The sequence below is a fragment of the Lycorma delicatula genome, chromosome 6 (assembly GCF_047948215.1).
Source record: "Lycorma delicatula isolate Av1 chromosome 6, ASM4794821v1, whole genome shotgun sequence".
Lineage (NCBI taxonomy): Eukaryota > Metazoa > Arthropoda > Insecta > Hemiptera > Fulgoridae > Lycorma > Lycorma delicatula.
The window spans coordinates 165,241,253-165,262,364 of NC_134460.1; the positions used below are offsets into that span (position 1 = coordinate 165,241,253).

A 21,112-nucleotide genomic window follows, 5' to 3' on the forward strand; every position below is an offset into this window, starting at 1 on the left:
CGCCCTAAAGCATAAGACCGAACGTCTATGCCGCAAACGGCTACCGAGCCACGAAACAGTTTAGCGATCAGTGTCCTAACTAGCTCGTAGAGCTAACCTAAAAGTGTGGTACCATACACCACTCGCTTGCGTGTCCCACCGCCCATTAAAACGGATAGGCGCATCCCGTCAACTACTAAAAAAATGTATATGACTATCTATAATTAATTTATCTTGTCAAAGACAGCAATTCGCTGCCAAGCCTAGGCCGCTGAATGTCGGAAAGTACCTGTCCACAATTAAAGCGCTTAGATCCTTAATCTGGCTGGTAGCCAGCCTTATATCTAGGTAACCTACGGCAGCGCGGTAGGATTCTTTTCCCTTAGGTAAACTACCGATGTCGGTTGAACGAAGCAATGCATCAAGGAACTCCCACACGGTCCGACAATGAGGCTCTCTCCGCTTATGAGTGGCCGATTTTCCCCTTGACCTCTATGCTCCAGGGTGGCCTTAGTCCTGGTATCGATCGGTTCCTTACCGGTCGAGGATATTTTAAGGGATAATTTTGCGCGCGGACGCCTGACCCTCTGCGGATCGTGATTGCTCCAGGAAGGACGCCGCTGAACATCCGCAGTTAGTTCCTACAGCATAGGGAATCGTGCAGCAGAGAATTCGGCGGGCAGTGAAAATCATCGGGACTATGCTGTGGAGACAAGACATACGGGGTCCTATGATGTTCGCCATATTTATAAAGGGGCGGAGTTTCAGTGGATCTTGCAAGAGAGAGTAGTACTGCTATGGGGAATGAGAACAGATGGTGCCTATAAAAGTTTTCCCCTCCTACGACAAAAAAAAAGCTGTCAAGAAGTAAAACTATGATTCAAGTTTCTTTTAATAAAATTTTGTTTTAACAAACCGTTATTCGGTTAAGGGGTACAACTGAAACCCAAAATGTTTACCAACATTTTTGATTTTTATTTTATAAATGTTATTTTTATAGCGCATAACTAAGGTAAAAACTTCATCTGAACAAGGGTTGAAATCGGACACAAACTTTGTTTACTGAAAATTTGAACTTTATCGCAATTGTGGATCAAATTTTTTTCCTCCAACATGGAAAAAACTAATAATAATAATAATAAATACCTTTATTTTATATTAATTTATAAAATTTTTAACTTCGTGGTATTAAGTATCGTTTGATTTTTGAATTCATAAAAAAAAATCCCTTTCGGCACGCCGGAAGGCGGAGGTAGATTTCACCGGTGCTAAGTATAAAAAAAAAGATTTCCACCTTAAAGTTAAGAAAAACTCTAAATTTAATCGATACGACAACGGTTGCATGCGAAAAAATTTTCACTTGCTTAGCATACAAGCCCCATCTTCTTCCGATTCCAGCAATATTCTGGAAATCCCTTGTCGTAAGGGTTGGTCGTATCAAAAATATTTACCGACATAAGTTTTAGGCCCTTATCCAAAGAATAGCAGGAACTTTAAAAGAATTCATATTTTACTTAAGAAAGTTATAGCGATATTTTGTTTTTTCGAAAAGCCTTCTCGTTTCCACTTCCAAAGTCCGATTTTGCCCGTTAACTAACTCGACTGAGATTTTGGGTCGTTATAATTTATGTATAAATTTGAAAGTGATTGGCGCAAAATTACGGCAGTTATCTTGTCCACAAGAAAGTGAAACATATATATTTGAACTTTTGAACTGACGGTGGTTTTGGGGTGTGGGGGATGTGTAACGCGTAGATTTGTCGAAGTTTTCCGGAAGTCGAATCGTGGTACCCGTTACAATAGGCAGCTTTCTTATGAAATCTACCTAAAATCCGAAAAATAATAGTATTTAAAATTAAATAAATTTTACTTAATAACTTAAGTTAGTTACTTGTTAGTATTATTTCCAAAAAAAAAGGTTTTTTAAACATAAGAGACTGCGCCGGGAATGTTTTGCAATCCTTTACGGTTTTTTTTTGTTAAATTTTATTCTCTGCAGTTCGTTCATAATAGTAGAAGTAGGATCAATTAATAATGCCGACCTTAATGCGTAAAACTAAGTTCTCATTTTAGCCGTTTTAACTGAGGTTGAAATGACGCCTTGAGTAAATTCCATTAAATAAATTATTAAATTTTTAAAAATTAAAAAACCATTAAAATTATTAATTTCATGTTTGCCTTTTTATCGGCATAAAATAACGTTATTATTTTGATTACGTTAAATATTTTTAGGCGTTTTAAATATTTTCTTTTTTTAATAATAAATAATATTTTAGATAAATAAGTTTTGTTAATATTTTACAACCCTGAAATAAATTTTGCTTTTCTTTTTTAAATTTATATTTAATTTTTGTTTATTTCTGTTACTTTAATTTCCTTGAGATAGAAAAACCACAGAATCACTTTCCGAATGAAACTTAACGATGATGTCGGTAGCGTAAGGAATTTCAGTAATACGTTAATATTATTTGTTAATAAACCGCTATCGTTCGTGATAAATACTTATTTACATAATAATAGTAATAATGATATAAGCTCTTTATCTTTAAACGGTCATAAACAGATGTAAAAATATTTTTATATTATTTATATCTTGTAAGTTTTCTTTTTTCGTAATTTTAAATTAAAGTCTGTACGAATGAATCGTGGTAAAATTTTATATTTCTCTTTGTTTGTAATTTTGAGGCTAGGAAATAAAAGTGTAATGATTTTATTTGGTATTTAGCAAAAATATTTGTAATATTTGTTACACTTGATTCCAGTTGTTGACACATATTAAGCGTTCAAACGAGTTAATCCATCTTCGAAAATTATTTACGTAAATTAATAATAACATTTTTTTTCCGTCAGAGTAATACGAGTGGCATTTCAGATAATACTCGTCTTCATTACCGGATTTTATTTTAAATTATCATTTCTAAAACGGGCGACAGTTGTATTACACATATATGTATACCGGGTGATCGTTTCAAAAGTCACCGGATTTATTATTACAGCTATAATAATTTTTATTATTTATAGCTATTATAAGTCATAAAAATTATTATTTTAAGTACGGATTATATTTAGCGTTCTCATTTTTGATCTTAAAATTTATTTATCGGAGCGGTTTACTTCAATAAATCACCGTGATTCTTTGCGATGTTATTCAACAAGGTTTAAAAATAAGCCTACCCTACTAAGGGGTATTTGTATGTGTATCTGTCTGTCTGTCTGTGTGTGTGTCCGTCCCCCTTAGCTTGACACCGGAATCTACCGATCGCTAGCGGAAAATCCCGATTTGTTAGTACATGTCTCGTGGCGGTCAGGTATATACTTGTTATATTATTATGTCATTATGTATACTTGTTATATTATAAATACATTTTAATAATAGATTTCTTCATTTATGCGATTGCTTTTCTTTATAAAATAATGAACTATAATGAAAAGGTAGGCGCCGGAATGTACCGATCGCTAGCGGAATATCCCGATTCGTTAGTATCAATTTCTTAAATTAAATTTCTAATTTTACTTTCGTTATTCTGTTTGCATGATATTTCTCCCGCCCCCACCCCATTCTATCGCCGTAAAGCATAAGACCGAATGTCTGTGACAAACGGCTACTGAGCCTCGAATCAGTTAAGCGACCAGTCCTAACTAGTTCCAAGAGCTAGCCTAATTTCGTGGAATTGCGAGCGAACTAAGCGTGGTGCCACACACCACTCGCTTTGTGTCCCATCGCTCACTTGGCTAAAAAAAAAAAAAACGGGTAGGCGTACCCTGTCAACTAATAAAATATATATGACACTCGATAGATTAATTTACATCGTCAAGACAGCAATTCGCTGCCGCGCCTAGGTCGCTGAATGCCAGCAAGTACCTGCCCACCATTAAAGCTAGTCATCACTCTCGGATAGCTTCCCGCAGTAGCACGGTGGAGTCTTTTCCCTGAATAAACTACCGCCGGTAGAACAACGATGCCGGTTGAACAACGCAACGGCATCAAGGAACACCCGCATGATCCGACAATGAGGCTTTCCCCAAATTGACTCGCCGCTTATGAGTGGTCAATCTTCCCCTTGACCTCTAAGTCAAGGGTGCTCTGAGTTCTGCCCCCCCCCCCCCCAAGAGTGGGCAGTCGAACATCATGTGTTCCTTCGACTGGACCTGTCCGCAGAAGCACGGCTCATCAGCTGCCAGGCGGAATCGATATAACTTTCGTTATATCGATTTTCATCGTTCAAAAAAAAACCTTTTACACAAGTGGTAATCAAATTTACACACGTAATAATCCCGTTCCGAGACGCAGCCTGCCAGGGCAAGTTGCCGGGAGGGCCTAGCTGCGGAAGCCTGTCTACGGCACGCCTCTGCAGCTAGTAGTTTAAAAAATAAATAAATAAATACGTACCGTGGATTCCCAGTTTTCCGATGGTTTCGAAAATTTGGCCGAAGAGATGTACATAAATATATATAGCCAAATATTTATTTCAAATTTCATAGTTTTCGGTTAACGTTTTTTTCAGATGATACAAAACTATGTAGAAATAATGTTGCGTATTCCTTCCACCGTTAAATTCTACCGCTTTAAAACTTTGGAATTTAAAATAATAAAATATATATTTTCATCGCGGCAAAGCTCATTTTGAAAATTCAAAAATCAAAATAGTAATAACTACTCCTCTCCCGTTTTTGACGTGAAACATATAGGTACTAAAACAGAAATTTGTAGCGTAACGAAGAGGTCTATATCGTACTGTCTTTATAGGTCACTAACTATTAGTTTCAGAGACGTAAATGCGGAGTCATTTATAACTTACACGGTCAACTGGCCGATACGACTTTGAGTTTGCATCACTTATGAGAGTGTTGTCGAAGAGGGGTACAGCGCAGATCGGCCAAAAATGGCGCTCTCGATCGTTTTCATTCGATGTAGCTAACGACTTAAACGTGATTGCGAAGTGATTCGTGTGTTTGTCGAAACAGATAGATTATAAGTGTATTTTGGACAATATTTACGCGTAAAAATTTAAAGTAAACTTGTAAAAAAATATAAAAGTTCAATATGTCAGCCTTAGTCCGCAAAAAAAAAGCCAGAAATATAAATTACGCATTTAGTTGGAAAGGGAATGTACCGGTACCGAGCGAGCGAAGACTGTTTCGGAAGCGTCGCAAAGCCGGCACGGCTCGCTCAGTTAACGACGCCGACGGCGCGAGCACCTCTACCGCTGCTTATTATGCCTTACGTCTCTTACTTCTCATATCACAGACCGATCTTGAACAAAATTGTCGTCGAATATTAGTCGAAATATCATGTACCGTTTAGCGTCTGTTTTATGTTAAAATTAAATTTAGTACGCAGTCAGTGTCTTGTTTTTATTTCAATCCGTTACACTAAAAGTGACTCGCTGACGTACAGGTCGACCGGTTTATCTGTAGAGTTGGCCAAATTAGGGGGACTAAAATTTCCCATCGGAGACTTTCAGTTTTGTTAAAAAAAAAATACGACGGTGGCTCTCGCATTTAACTTTACAGGTCAGTTGGTGGGTCTGTAGCTTGGAGGAACTTCATCCAAGGTCAGTAATGTTTCTCGTTAAACCAACGGCCGTGCGTCCCTACACAGCCTTACCCGATTTTTAATTTGGTCGTAAATTTAACGCCATCATTATCGCATGTAGGTACATTTTTTGGTAATTTTCGAAAATTTTATGTCGAGTTAGTCCGGAAATATTAATGAAAATATAAGTCAACACATGCCCATATCTTCCGGAGATTTCTATAACTTGTTTTTTTTTTATTTTTACAAAGAATATCATCTTGAAACGTCAAGATTTCCAACAACCCTGATATCCCAACATTTTGGCCGATCGCAATTTCCCCTTAATAGTTACGCCAAAAATAGAATTACATCTTAATATGTTAAAATAAATAAATAAACAAAATATGCTCGTTTAATATCTCTTCAAATTTGGGCCGATAAATCATTATATAGAATTTATTTTAATACTTCTTAGTAACATGTAGGACATTCAAACGATCGGGAATCAAATTCATAATACCAGACAAACAATTGAAGCAGAAAATTATAACCGCAACTCGTATAAAACTATGTGGTGGTAACCTATATATGCACGCTTCAGTAATTCATCTGAGCGACAAGCAAATCAGAGGACCATGTCGACAACATCCTTAAAGTAATTTGTTGTTTCCGTTCGATTCGATTAAAAAGAGAAGGACAAAAAATTCAAGGAAAAATACTAATAGATGACGTGCACTGTAAATTATTTAAAAAGGAAGGAAGTCTTAGTTTGGTCAAAACCAAAATTAGACAGGTTAAATAGGATGGATAGACACCGTAATTACTTAAGTCTATTGGATGGGTCAAACACGGACTTGCGAAATGTTGCGATGTTATGAAACTACAGTTTATAATAACAGTGTAATAGTAAACCGTACGCGTTATATGTGTTTGTAAACAGTCATTATTAGAACACAATATAATTTTTTTTAAATTCCTGTTGTAAGAAAAATGAGGAATTAAAATTGTTGTCGATCTACTAGAAAAAACACGTTTATGAATAACGTTTCTAAAGTAAATAAAAAATATCAATTTAGTTCCTCAAATTTTCCTTTAAATTCAAGGGAAATGAAAAAAAAAATCGTTCATTAAATTGTCGTATTATTCTTATCGATTAAAAAAATTTGATGTGGAGAGCACATGACATCCTTTTACGGCTATTAAATTACATGCACACTTTTTTGATGCACTTCATTTAAACACATTTCATTTGAAAGCGAATTACGATCCTCCAGTTCTATAATAAAGTGGACAGTTAAACAATTGCATTGTGGTGGATGCCATATTGCATCGCATTTTTTTTTGTGATGCCCGTATCACATTTTATATTAGTTTATATATTAATTTTGTTTCACGTCGATCAAGTAGATATGTAGTGTAAGTGAGAACGTGTCGAATCCGTAACAATGCACACATCGGTTCGATTCCGATGTCATATACATATATTTTTATAGCTTTTTTTTTAATTTAAATATATTGATTTATTAAAATTATTAACCTGTGTGAAAAGTTTTGAATTAAAATGAAAAGTATATAAAATTTTATTTCACTAATAACTTGATTATTTTTCTTTTCTTTTCAATCGGAGGTTAATAATTATTAATAAATCAATATATTTAAATTAAAAAAAAAGGAAATGAAGTCAGATTCAAACCGATGTGCCTTCTCCTTATAAGATCCAAATATTTCATTAATTCAAATTTTATTCGGCAATTACTCTGGAACCGATGAAATTAAGTACCGCTTATGATGCATCGTTAAAAATCTCTCGATGAGGGATTATTACTGCAGTTAAGAATAAGTCCAAAATCCAAATTTTTTGGATTTTGGGCTTTTTTGACGCTTTCGGTGTAGTCGATTGCGATCAAAAAGAGTTTGCACAACTAGATGTTGTAACAGTCCTAAATCCAAAATTTCAACGTTATACGACTAATTGTTTTTGAGTTATGCGAGATATATATGTACGTACAGACTTCACGCCGAAACTAATCAAAATGGATTCAGGGATTGTCAAAATGGATATTTCCGTTGAAATCTGAAATCCGAAATTTTTAGCGATCACAATACTTCCTTTACTTTGTAGAAGGAAGTAAAAATTACTTAACGCTGTTTATCACATATTATACAAAACTGTTGTATATTTTTAAAACTCTCATTTATAAACAATTATTTAGATTACCAATCGCAAGAGGACAAATAATTTTTTTTTAATTATTTAAAAAAGCCTTTAAAGGGTTATATAACTTACCCGCCTGTCCCGTTAACAGATTCTTATTTTAAATAGGCCGTGGATTTTTAAATATTAATGACTTTATGGAATATTTAAAGTACATTTGCGAAAAATATTAGTGTTCAGTAAAAAAAAATTGGATCTAATAAGACCCCTTGATAAAATGACTCTTCTAGCTTAAAAATGATGCAGTATTAAAAATATAATAGACGTAAAAAATATTCTTAGATATACTTTCGGTCCCGGCATAGAACGAGCGGGTGTACAGAGGCGGTTGCCCGCAATATGCTTCCAGCGCATCCACAGCTTTTTCGGCTATATAGTCCGTAGGTCCGACGAAAATCTTGAGAATCTAGTCTTAGAGAGAAAACTTGAGGGCAGTAGACCACGCGGAAGACCGCTGTAAAGATGAAGATGGTCCGGACAAGGTCTATAGCGGAAGCAAAAGCCGAGTTAATAAATCACGAATGCAAATGTCTACCGAGGCGTTTACATCGGCGGCATCCCAACGAGGCGAGGCTTATTACTATAAGATGTAAAAAGTCAGAGGGCGTTAGACGACTCCCGTTAAAGCCCAACAGGGCTACGAACGGGGGGGTAGGTAGTGTGGCGACCGGAACGTCACTAGGCGGGTGTCTTCCCCTAAGGGGTCGGGATGTAAAGACGATGGACCGAATTGAAGAGGCGACTGGAAAAACGCTAGTCCTGTTGATTCGAACGGTAGAGACCGTAGCGAAATTGTCAGCGAGATATGAATCCGTTCACCGGCTCTCAAACGCGAGAGGAAGGATCACTGATGATGATGAAGATAATAATATACCTTCCGGGCTGTACAACAGATAACTCATAAAAAACAGACAAAGCATCAGAAATTATAAAAAAAATTCAATAATGTTTAAAATATGTTAAGTCGGATCCAAGGGTGCCCTTTTTAAAAAAAGTTCTCATGAAGTCGTACTACGTACTGGATTGCAGTTATTAATATCGGATATAACTGGATTTTCAATTATGAAAATTTAATTAAAAAATCTGAAGCGGAGACCACATGACTTCCGTGTATGCCTATTAAATTACAAATACACATTCTTTTAAAAAGAAATCCACATTAAATTTTATTTCATTAATAACTACCGATATATTTTTTTTATCGTTATTATCGGATGATTATTATATATATATTTTATAATCAGAGGTTGATAATTATTAATAAATCAATATATTTAAATTAAAAAAAAGTTAAAAAAAAAATGAAGTCTGATATGAACCGATGTGCCTTCCCCTTCTAAGAACCAAATATTTCATTAATTAAAACCTTATTTGGCTATAATTCTGGAACCGATGAAAATAAGTACCGCTTATTATATATCATTGAAAAGCCCTCAGTGAGAGCTTTACTGCAGTTAAGAAAAAGTCCAAAATAAAAAATGTTGAGATTTTGGGCTTTTTTGACGCTTTCGGTGTAGTCGATTGCGATCAAAAAGAGTTTGCACAACTATATGTTATAACAGTCCTAAATCAAAAATGTCAATATCGTACGGCTAAGCGTTTTTGAGTTATGTTAGATACGTACGTACGTACAGACGTCACGCCGAAACTAGTCAGAATGAATTCAGGGATGGTGAAAATGGGTGTTTCCTTTAAAATCTGAAAACCGAAATGTTTTGTGATCGCAATACTTCCTTTACTTTCTACAAGGAAGTAAAAATGCGTGTATATAATTTAATAGACGTACAAGGAAATCATGTGGTGTCCACATTAGATTTTTCTTTGTCGTTTTTCATAAATATGTTTTTTTTTAACAACTATTTTATTTTTTTTTTATAACTTTACCATCCGATATACGATACAGGTATAAGTTTCTTTTGATTTTTAGATGTGTTACTTAAATAGAAATTTGAATGCTAGTTACGATGCATTCCTTGCTTCCTTTTACTTAGCGCATTTTTTGCTTGTCTTGAGAACAAATAATTTTTAGATAATAATCACTAAAGGAAAAAGGTGTTCCTTTTTAATCGTTTTATTCAATACAATCATTAAAATTTGAAAATAGCGTAAATTTTGAATTTTAGTCCTCTAGTTTAGAACCGAACTTTTTGGTTAAGACAATTTAAGATAGCCTATGTTAGATCCAGAAGTTCTGTTACTACCCAAAAATTGGTCGGATCTGTGAAGTCTATAGATTGAATCAAACATACTTAACAGTTTAACTAATAATCCTTCTGTGTACGTAGTCGTACCTTGCTTACATTTTTAGTCGCAGCCAGAACTTGAAAAAACCTAAAACATCGATTATAAAATATATATTTTTTTTTAATCGCTTATATCGAGTACTATGTAAATCCCTTAAAAAAAACTTATTAATATTACGTACAACTGGATTTTCAAACGTTAAGATTTAAGTCAAAAAATGATATTTTAAGTACGGGTGCAGTACACCCAAATAGTTTTTAAAATTAAAAGTTAATTTATAGGATTAATTATTTTCTTCAATAATACAGAGCGTTTGGAAAGTTGCTGTACACTAGAATTATGGAAGTGTAATGAAACATTTTCTTAATTATTATTTTGTATTTTTATTGTATTATTTTAAAGAAACAGATATCACAGTAACAGGAGTAGCATATAAAAGTTGTAGAAAATGACATCCTCTAACATCAATAGAACACTGCACGTGTTTCAATTTGTTTTCAAACGCTTTCAACTAATATCAACTAATATATTGGAATATCTCATACATATGCCGTTATTGCGATTTTTAGTTCGTCGATAGTTCACGGTCTGTTGCGATACACTGCTTGTTTTGATGCCACCCAAAGAAAGTAATGCGGGGTAGTCAGATCGGGCGATCGTCCAGGCCGCAAACGTCTCGAAATGATTTTTTCACATTTCGTATATAAAAGACACTGACCTGTTAGCTGTGTACTGTGTGGCGCCATCTTGTTGTAACCGACCGTGATTGATTTCCGCTTCTATTAACCGACTAACGAAGCAAAATTACAATCGCTATTAACTGTATTCTAAAAAAACATTGGACCGACAATGCGCGTTCTACTCAGACTCCAATTTTCGTTTCGTGTAAAGATTTTTCGTGTAATTCATGGGATTAATTGTCGACAGCTGTCGTGTATTTTGTGAATCGATGTACTTTACCGAATGAAATCACGCTTTGTCTGTAAAAACGTAATGTCAAGGATACCTGCGGAATTTTAGTCGATAAAACGTTTAAACCGCTGACAATAATTTAGTCTTTTGACAAGCTCTGTAGAGTTCAGTTCTTGAACACGCATTACTTTTTAGGGCGACAGTTTCAGTTCTTATCTTAGAGATTTTTATGCGGTAGCGATTCCGATATCTTAATGCTGTCGACTTTGATGGACTTTCGGCCATAGCATCCGGAATTTCAAGTAGCTTCTGTTCTTTTAAGTTAGATGATCGACAGAACCGGTTGCCCGAAATTTTTCTATAAGAGTCCTAACCGCATTGCAGCGAGGAAAAAGAAAATTTGGAAACTTTTCAGAAAAATTGTGCTTCACTACATCGTTGTACTTGCGTAACAGTGATGCCAATACACCGGTTCTAAATTGCCCATCTACAGTTGCCCATCTGCCGCTGCGGAGGAGGCTTTACAGCCTCCTCCTCCGGGAGTCTGCGGGCAGTTCCAGTCAAATGAACACCTGATGTTTGACTGCCCTGCTCTTGGGGGGGGGGGGGCAGAGACCGGGCCATCCTGGAACTTAGAGGTCAAGGGGAAAATTGGCCACTCACAAGCGGCGAGTCAATATGACGAGAGCCGCATTGTGGGACGTGTGGGAGTTTCTTGATGCGGTTGCTATGTTCAATCGACATCAGTACGTTACCTAAGGGAAGACTCCTACCGCACTGCTGTCGGAGGCTAACTCTAGAAATATATGGCTCACCACCAGCCAATTAAGTCTTCAAGCGCTTTAATATGGTGGACAGGTACTTTCTGGCATTCGGCGACTTAGGCGTGGCAGCAAATTACTGTCTAGACAAAGTAAATATAATTTATGGCTGTCATATATATCTGTAGTAGTTGATGGGGTGCGCCTACCCATGTCTGTAAATATATGACAAGTGAGCGGTTGGGACCCGTAAACCGGTGGTTATGGCCTCGCGCTTAGTCCGCTCACGCTGTTAGGTAAGGTGTAGGAGCTATTTAGGACACAGGTCGCTAAACCTTTTCGAGGCTCAGTAGCCGTTTGTGGCACAGACATTCCGTCTTACGCTTCACGGCGACCGAATGGGGTGATGGCGGGAGAAATCCTAAGAAAACCAATACCAGTATACTTGTCACCTTCACGAAAGACGTATTCAACGAGAAAAATGCGTTCCTCTACCGAAAGAATCATTAAATTTCTCGTAGCTATTGATTTCAAACAAACGAAAAGAAGCACATTCAATTACAACTATACAACTAACGTCTTGGTTTATTACTGAGCGACGCCGAACATACATACAGGGCAGCCAACATAACGCCGAAAGAACAGAATGCACCGTATAATTTCAAAGCGTACTACACAGCGACTTTCCGAACGCGCTATATATGGTCCGATTGGGAGCAATGTTACTCGACGAAACAAAAAATAATCTTTTTTTTATCTTCAACCATTTGACTGGTTTGATGCAGCTCTCAAAAATTTCCTATCTAGTGCCAGTCGTTTCATTTCGGTATACCCCCACATCCTACATCCCTAGCAATTTATTTTACATATTCCAAACGTTTCCTTTGTGCACAATTTTTCCCATCTACCTGTCCCTTCAATATCAAAGCGTCTATTCCAGGATGTCTTAATATGTAGCCTATAAATCTGTCTCTTTTTTTAACTATATTTTCCTAAATATTTGTTTCTTCATCAATTTGCCGCAAAACTTCCTCACTTGTTTATCACTTCCTTTATCCACCATATGATTTTTAGCATTCTACTGTAGTACCGTATTTGAAAAGCGTCTAATCTTTTCTTCTCAGGTCCTCCTATCGCAAAGTTTCACTTCCATATACAGCTACGGTCCAAAATACACTTTCAAAAATGTTTTCTTGACGTTTAAATTAATTTTTGATGTAAGTATATTACATTTTTGACTGAAAACTTCGTTTCGCCTGTGCTATTTGATGTTTTATATCGCTCCTGCTTCATCCATCTTCAGTAATACAATTCCCAAATAAAAGAATTCTGCTACCTTCATAATCATCCCTCTTCCTATTTTTATATTCAGTGGTTCATCTTTGTTATTTCTACTACATTTTATTACTTTCATTTTGTTCTTGTTTATTTTCATACGGTAGTTCTTGCGTAGGACTTGATCGATGTCGTTCGTTTTTTCTTCTAAATATTTTTTACTCTCAGCTAGAATCACTATATCATCAGCAAATCGTAGGATCTTTATCGTTTCACCTTGTACTGTTACTCCAGATCTAAATTGTTGTTTAACATTATTAACTGATAGTTCTGTGTAAGGATAAAAAGTAACGGGGATAGGGAACATCCTTGTCAGACTCCCTTTTTTTATTACGACTTCTTTCTTATATTCTTCGATTATCACTGTTGCAGTTTGGTTCCTGTAAATGTTAGCAATTGTTCTTCTATCTCTATACTTGAACACTAAATTTTCTAACGTGCTGAACATTTTATTCGAGTCTACGTTATCAAATGCCTTTTCTAAGTCTATAATTTCTATGTATGTTGATTCGTTTTTCTTTAATCTTCCTTCTACTATTAATATGAACACTAAAATTGCTTCCCTTGTCCCCGCCTATACTTTTCCTGAAACCAAATTGGTCTTCTCCTAATACTTCTTTCCCTCTCTTCAAAATTCTTCTGTACAGAATTCTAGTTAAGATATTTGATGCGTGAGTACTTAAGATGATTGTTCTGTATTCTTCACATTTATCTGTTCCTATTTTCTTTAGTATCATAACGATAACACTCTTTTTGAAATCTGACAGAACTTCCTTTTCTTTGTAAATATTATACACCGGTTTGTATAATCTATCAATCGCTTCCTCACCTGCAGTACACAGTAATTCTACAGGTATTCTGTCTATATCAGGAGCCTTTTTCTCATAAAAAAAATAAATTTTCTCAAATAAAAAAATAATAATTTACTAAAAAAAATAAGGATACCGTGATTCCTACATATATAACGGGGTCGAAAATTAAACCGAAGCTTAGATATATTGAAATTTTTTAGTCGATGGGTTTTTGAGATTCGGGGCAGAGACTGTTTAAAATATCCCCTCCAATACTTAATTCAAACGACTTGCAACTTTGGAATTTTAAATGTAATCTCGTTCAAATAAAGCTAAATTTTCTACGATCACTATACAAAAATTAAAAATGACTTTCTTTTTTAAATTTTTTCAAAAATTTAATGCCATCGGTGTCCCATATATATAATTTTTTGAAATCATTTTTGAAGAATTTACATCGAGCCAGTCCGGAGATATTAATCAAAATATGAACCAACACACGTACCTATATATACATCTTCCGGGAATTTCTTTAACTTTTTGCTGTATTTTGAACTAAGGAGATCTTGAAATGTTGACAACACAAACGCTGCGGCATCTATTGCTATAATTTCCGATTGCTGTAGTTCCCATTATTGCCCGGTATAAAGTAACGGTTAAATATCAATTTCATTAGATTTTTGTATTGCGTACCATGTATTTATTCATTTTATAATTAATTAAAGTATTACAGATTATTAGAAAGTTATAATATATTTAATATAAATGTATAAAGTTTATAAATTAAAGGAAAGTTTTATTATTATTAATTGAAACAAAGGAAGAAGTTTTGAGTTATTCCTTTTAGGTTTTCTTATTTACTTATTTTTGAATAGTTATACAGAACTTAAATCTCCAAATCTTCAGTCTAAAATTATTACCATTTACCCCCCCAAAATTCAATTTCAACTCCTAATACATTTTTAAATTTTATTAAATTAATACAAGAAATTCAAACCTGATTACACTGGTCAATATAAAATTTGGAATTGAAAATTCCAAATTTAATTATTTATATATAATTAAGTATTTCTCTAATATTTCAGTTTACTTTCATTCGTTAAAGCATTTTGAATTTTATAATGGATAAAAAACGGGCTTGTTAAAATTGTCCAAAATATTTTTTGTTACATTTATGGATAATTCATCCAAAAAGTCAACGAAAACCGTTATCGAATCTGCTGGAAACTGCTTATTAACATTGTTCCGACTGTCCCTTGGGAGACCAAGATAAATCCTGAGCTCCACATGTAGCACGCATCAAGTGCTACGTTAAACTAACCCGGTAGTTAAAAGGAAAAAAAAAACATTTGCCTTTTGGAGTACCTATACCATACAAACCATTATGATGACTGACGTTCGTTCAGCTATGAGTCCAGTACTTCCAGTCGATTTACTGATTCCGATCGCTCCAACTTCTTGGAAAGAAATTCCTGATTTTTTAAATGCATTAGTTAAAGATGGAAAAACTTCAAATACAGAGTGTCCCATATAAAACGCAACCCAACCTTATATTGGTAGGTATTAAAATAATAAAAAGGCATGTGTAAAAGTAAATGTGATTTTTATTATTACCATCCATCACCTTACGTTTACAGTAAATGTTGGAAGTGGTCGCCATCTTCTTGAATACAAGCTTCAATTATTTTTACAGCGTTTCTTGCAACTTTTTTTCAAAGTTGTGGCCGGATATTTAATACAGCTTGTTCAATATTGACTTTCAATTGTTCAAGTGTTCGTGGTTTGTCGCTGTAGGCTTTTTCTTTGAGGTAACCCCGTAGAAAAAAATCCGCCGCAGTCAAATCTGGAGATCTTGTTGGCCACAAGCCTCGACCCATAACACGATTACCGAAGAATTCCTCGACTAAATCAGAAGTTGAACCTGCGTAGTGCGATGTCGCACCATCATGTTGTAGCCGGCAATTTCTGTCTTCCTCTTCTAAGAGTGCGATGAACTGAAATAAAATATCCTGATATCGTTCCGCATTAATGGTGTACTCGAAAAAAATAGAACCGATTATTTTCTTCCGCGATATCGCGCAGCACACGCCCGACTTCTGCGGATGTAATTGTTTTTCGTGATAAACGTGGGGATTTTCAGCGCTCCAAATTCTACTGTTTTGGCTGTTTACGTAGCCGTCCCAATGAAACCGTGCTTCATGTGTGAAAAATAACGAATCCGTAACGTTAATTCCCTCGCGCAGAAATCGACGGAACCGTTGACAATATTGTAGCCGTTTTTCTTTGCCGGGTTCAAGAAGTCGATGAACCGTTTGAATGCGATAAGGTCGTAATTGTAATTGTTTGGTCGCCCGATGAACGGTCGATTTAGACAAATTAATTTCAGCAGACAAACGTCTGATCGGTTTATTTGGCGAGGCGAGTTATCGGTCTTTGATTTCAGCGACTGTATCTGTATTCAACACCGACGCAGATCTTTTGTGTTCCTTGTTATTAACAGAACCGGTTTTTCTAAATTTTGCGAATAACCTTAATACTGATGTTTTGTTAGGAGCCGGTTTATCCGGGTACTTATGGCGAAACAAATCTTGCACTGCAACCGCTGATTTCATACTGAAGTACGACTCAACAGTGAAAACACGTTCATCTAGCGAAAGCACCATATTGTCTCTAGCGATACACTGAACGTTATAATTGCATTGTTGTTACTATCGGTAGTGTTCTACAGATGTTGGACGAGTCCATTTCAGTAGCGAGTAGGGGAGTAAGCTTGACTTTTGAAATTTCATGGATGAGTGATTGATGGGTTGCGTTTTATATGAGACACCCTGTATTTAGCTGAGGTTTTTTCACGATTAAGTGAAGTCAGATAAAAAGAGAGAATATCCATCGGGCAGAAATAAGAAAATTAATTCGTGAATATATATTTGAGAGCAAACTGAATCCTAAAGAACTAGCAGCATGGAAGTCATACAAAAATGTCGTTAATGATTTTCTTGGAAACAAAAAAGCTGAAAACCACGATCGGTTTATACGTGAACTCTTAGTGAACCACAAAAAATTTAGGCTGCAGAATGTCATTGAAAATTCATTTTGTTACGTTTCGTTTGAACTTTTTCCCTTTAAACGCGGGTAACATCGGTGACGAACAAGGAAAAAGGTTCCACCAAGATGTATTGCAGATGGAACAACGTTATCAAGGCAGAAGGAATGAATCTATGATGAGTGACTACTGCTGGATGATAAAAAGAGAAGACTTTATCGAACACAAAATGAAAATAACAAAAAAAAAAAAAAATCAATATAAACGTAAATGCGTGCAAAATAAAGTCAATAATCTTAATTTTAATTATTATTATTTAAGAAGATTCTCAATATTTTAATTGTGATGGTGATGAAGAAAACCCGATTTCGTTTTAAGATTCAGCATAAAAAATACATTCTAATTCACCTACTTTTATCTCAGTTCCAAATTATTATTATTTTTTTTTTTTTTGTTGACTGTTATTAAACAAAGTTATTCTCAAGAGCAACGGGTCTATTTTATTTATTCTTTTTTTATTTATAAGACCAAAAATCTTATTGTATAAACATCAGATCAAATAGAAAATGTATCAAAGAGTTTTGCTTAAAATAATTAAAGATTATACAAATATTATCATTATTTAACATATAATCTGGTTCGCTTCAAGTTATTTAGCCTTAAATATTAAAATAAATAATTATTAAAAAAAAATATATATATATATATATATATATTTTTTGAATATTCAGTGAGGTCAAATAGACATCAAATATCAAAAATATAAATCATTTAAAGGTGAGTGACATACTCTTTGAGTAGTTATTTAACCCGTCGACGGGTTAGGGAGGACGGTTTTGAGATAAAAAGATGACGAAGTTCGTCGAAGGGGATTTTAGTTTACGGCAGGGCGAACGGCCCCTGCTGGGAGGGCCGACATGCTGAGCTGTGTCGGCTCCGGTGATCAACCGAAGACTCCTGGGGGAGTCTCGGCTGCTGGGTAAGGCCCGGGTTCCTTCTCCGTAGTAGTTAGAGTCAGGCGAGAAAATGTGCAGACCGAGTCGGGGTTCTTGTCGGGGGAGGGTTCCAGGAACGACGTAGTCGGGCCTAGTTAACCCCTCCTTGAGGATTTGAGGCAGGCGTTGATCATAAAAAGGTCCAACCGGCGAGCCGAACCGGAGGCACGTTTGAGTTTGAAGGAAGCTCCCCTGGGCTGAGCTTTACTTCATTGCATGTCCAGCTCAGGGGAGTAGGGGGAAAAAGTTATTTAAGAAGTACTGTAGGCGGCTTTTTTAAACCGACTCTGAATAACACTTTATCGGCTGTAATTTTGGTCAGGCTTGTTATCATAGTACAAAATCTGTTATGTTTTTTCGAAAGATTAAAATAAAAATCGTTTTTTAATAACCTCTGACCTCTTTTGATTTACCTACATCTACGTTTTCATTTAAAATGTTTCAATTACCCTTTCAATATGGAGCCCTCCTTAGGGCTTAGTGCGGGGATGATCTTATACCCGGTAATGATTTCAGATAGGAATGCTTTGTAAATTTTAGATTTGTATGTTTAACCGTTGAAAAGTTATTTAACGGTTCCTTTACTCTGTTAACATTCTGTATAAAAGAATGCTTTCTCATTACTCGTATTTAATTTTCAAATTACAACTTTATAGGTTAATCGATTAAATTAAACAGATATTAATTAATTTTATGTTATAAATTAATTATATTATAATTAATGAGTTTTGGAAGAGGGAATCTATTTCAAGTTGACGATGAAACGCAACACAAATCTGTAAAATCTGAAGGTAAGGAAAAAAGGAGTATTTATTATGTAAATGTAATTTTTTATTTTGTAATTCTAATATTATGTTCATAACTATGGGGAATATATTTATATGCCATAAGATTTAAGTTGGCCTTGACTGACCGGGCAGCCTATAGACTGCAACGTACTGGATTTTTTCGATTCACGATTTTATTTTTGTTTTGATAAAAAATAGCGCCTCTTTGTATTTAAAACGCCGACCTTATTTTACATATATTCGCGCGCACACACACACACACACACACACACACACACACACACACACACACACACACACACACACACACACACACACACACACACACACACACACACACACACATACATCATTATATATATATATATATATATATATATATATATATATATATATATATATATATATATATATAGATAGATAGATAGATAGATAGATAGATAGATAGATAGATAGATAGATAGATAGATAGCGAGTTTTTTGTTTTTTAACTGTTTTTTTAATTTCATTTTGTAGCACGAGTATTTAAAATTTTTCTATTAATTTTATTTGTTACAGTGAAGTATTCTTTAATGGATGTACGAATAATAATTATTATTCATTATCCTTGAAATGTAATAGGTAAAACTGTATACTTAAATTTTTATAGTTAACTTCTTTGTGCGTTTGGCTTTGAAATAATTAAGTTCAGAATAATTTTCTAATAAAAAAAGGACGGAAGAATAAAGTTTATTAATTTTTATTTGTAGTACAGAATATAATATACAGTAAAGAACATTCTTTATTACCTTGTTCCCATACATAGATTATGAGTTTGCATGCAGTATTTTAAGGCACAGCTTCCCCATTATATGAACAATATGCTTCTGTTACGGTAAAACTAATTATATTAATAATAAATAACCCTAATTTTATTACACTTCATCATGAAAATTCCTGTTTTAGGTGTAAAATCTCTATGTTTATTTTAATTATTCTGTGTATATCTTTGTGAAATGCAACGAAACTTCTGCCTTGCTTTTTATACAGAATGTTCCTGGATGTATTTGCCGAACTTCGGGAACTAATTCGGTATAGCAAAATGAGAAAAAACGTTCATATCGACCTAAGTCCAATTTTACTTTGTTCTCCTTCTCTTCTTTTCTTTTTACTTCCTTGTACGAAGTGTTGTAATCGGGAAAAATGTCGGTTTCGGGTTTCAACGGAAATATCCATTTTCACCATCCCTGAATTATTTTTGACTAGTTTCGGCGTGACGTACGTAAGTATGAATCTCGCATAACTTAAAAACGATTAGCCGTAGATCGTTGATACTTTGGATTTAGGACTGTTATAACATCTAGTTGTGCACCTCCCATTTTGATTACAATCGACCGGATCAAAAGTGTCCAAAAAAAGCCCAAAATTTTAACGATTTGGTTTTTTGGAATTTTTCTTAAAGCAGTAATAAGCTTTCATTGAGAGATTTTCAACGATATATCTATCATAAGTGGTACTTTTTTCGTTGGTTTCATGAGTTATAGCCAAATAAATATTTTTTTAATAAAATATTTGGATCTTACAAGGGAAAGGCACGTTAGTTTGAATCCGACTTCATATATATATATATTTTAACTTCTTTTTTTAACCTCTGATTGTAAAAAAAAGTTTTACAATAAATAATAATTCAATAATAACAATCAAAAACAAAATATGAAAAAAATCAGTAGTGATAGTGAAGTAAAATTTTATGTAATTTTCATTTTAATTAAACGTTTTTTTACTGAGGTTATTAATATTTAAGTTAATATTATATTAATAGGTTAATATTATATTTAAATTTTAAAAAAAAGTTAAAAAAGATACGCATATGAATTCGGATTCGAACCGATGTGACCGTGGTTACGTATCCGACACGTTCTTACTTATATTTCATAACTACTTGAGCGACTGGAACAATATTAATATATAAACTAATATAAAATGCTGATACGGACATCACAAAAAAATGTGATTCAATGTGGTGTCCACCACAACCCGATTGTGTAACTGTCCACTTTATTAAAGAATCGTAGCTCGCTTTCAAATAAAAAAAATAAATAAATGAAATGCAGGAAAAAATGTGCGTATGTAATTTAATAGGCGTATAAGGAAGTCATGTGTTGTCCACATCAGATTTTTTCTATTTAGCTTCCGGAACCACCGTAAGGTATTACTTTAGAGGATGATACGTATGAACGTAAATGAAGGCTAGTCTGATACAGTCTCAGGTCGAGCGTTCCTGAGACGAATGGTTAATTGAAAGCCAACTACCAAAGGACACCGGTATACACGATCTAGTACTCAATCCCGTTTAAAAGTAACAGTCTTTACCAGGATTGTTTTCCTTCTGGACGCCATTTTGTGATTTTCAACAAAAACACTATTTCTTACGAACGGGTAACGTTACTTTTATTAAATTTGGTTTCTTTCTACAAAATAAAAAGTTTTGAAAATGCCACCCTCAAAAATTTCAAAGCGGCATCTATCTTAATTTTTTAATCTTCAATATC

At 34.6% G+C, this 21,112-nt stretch overlaps 1 protein-coding gene across 3 annotated transcripts in view; it reads left to right on the plus strand.

Annotated features, from left to right (window-relative positions):
• The window catches only part of LOC142326472 (putative tubulin polyglutamylase TTLL9), a 388,004-nt gene that overhangs the window by 276,480 nt on the left and 90,412 nt on the right, over positions 1-21,112 (plus strand). The window lies entirely within an intron of this gene.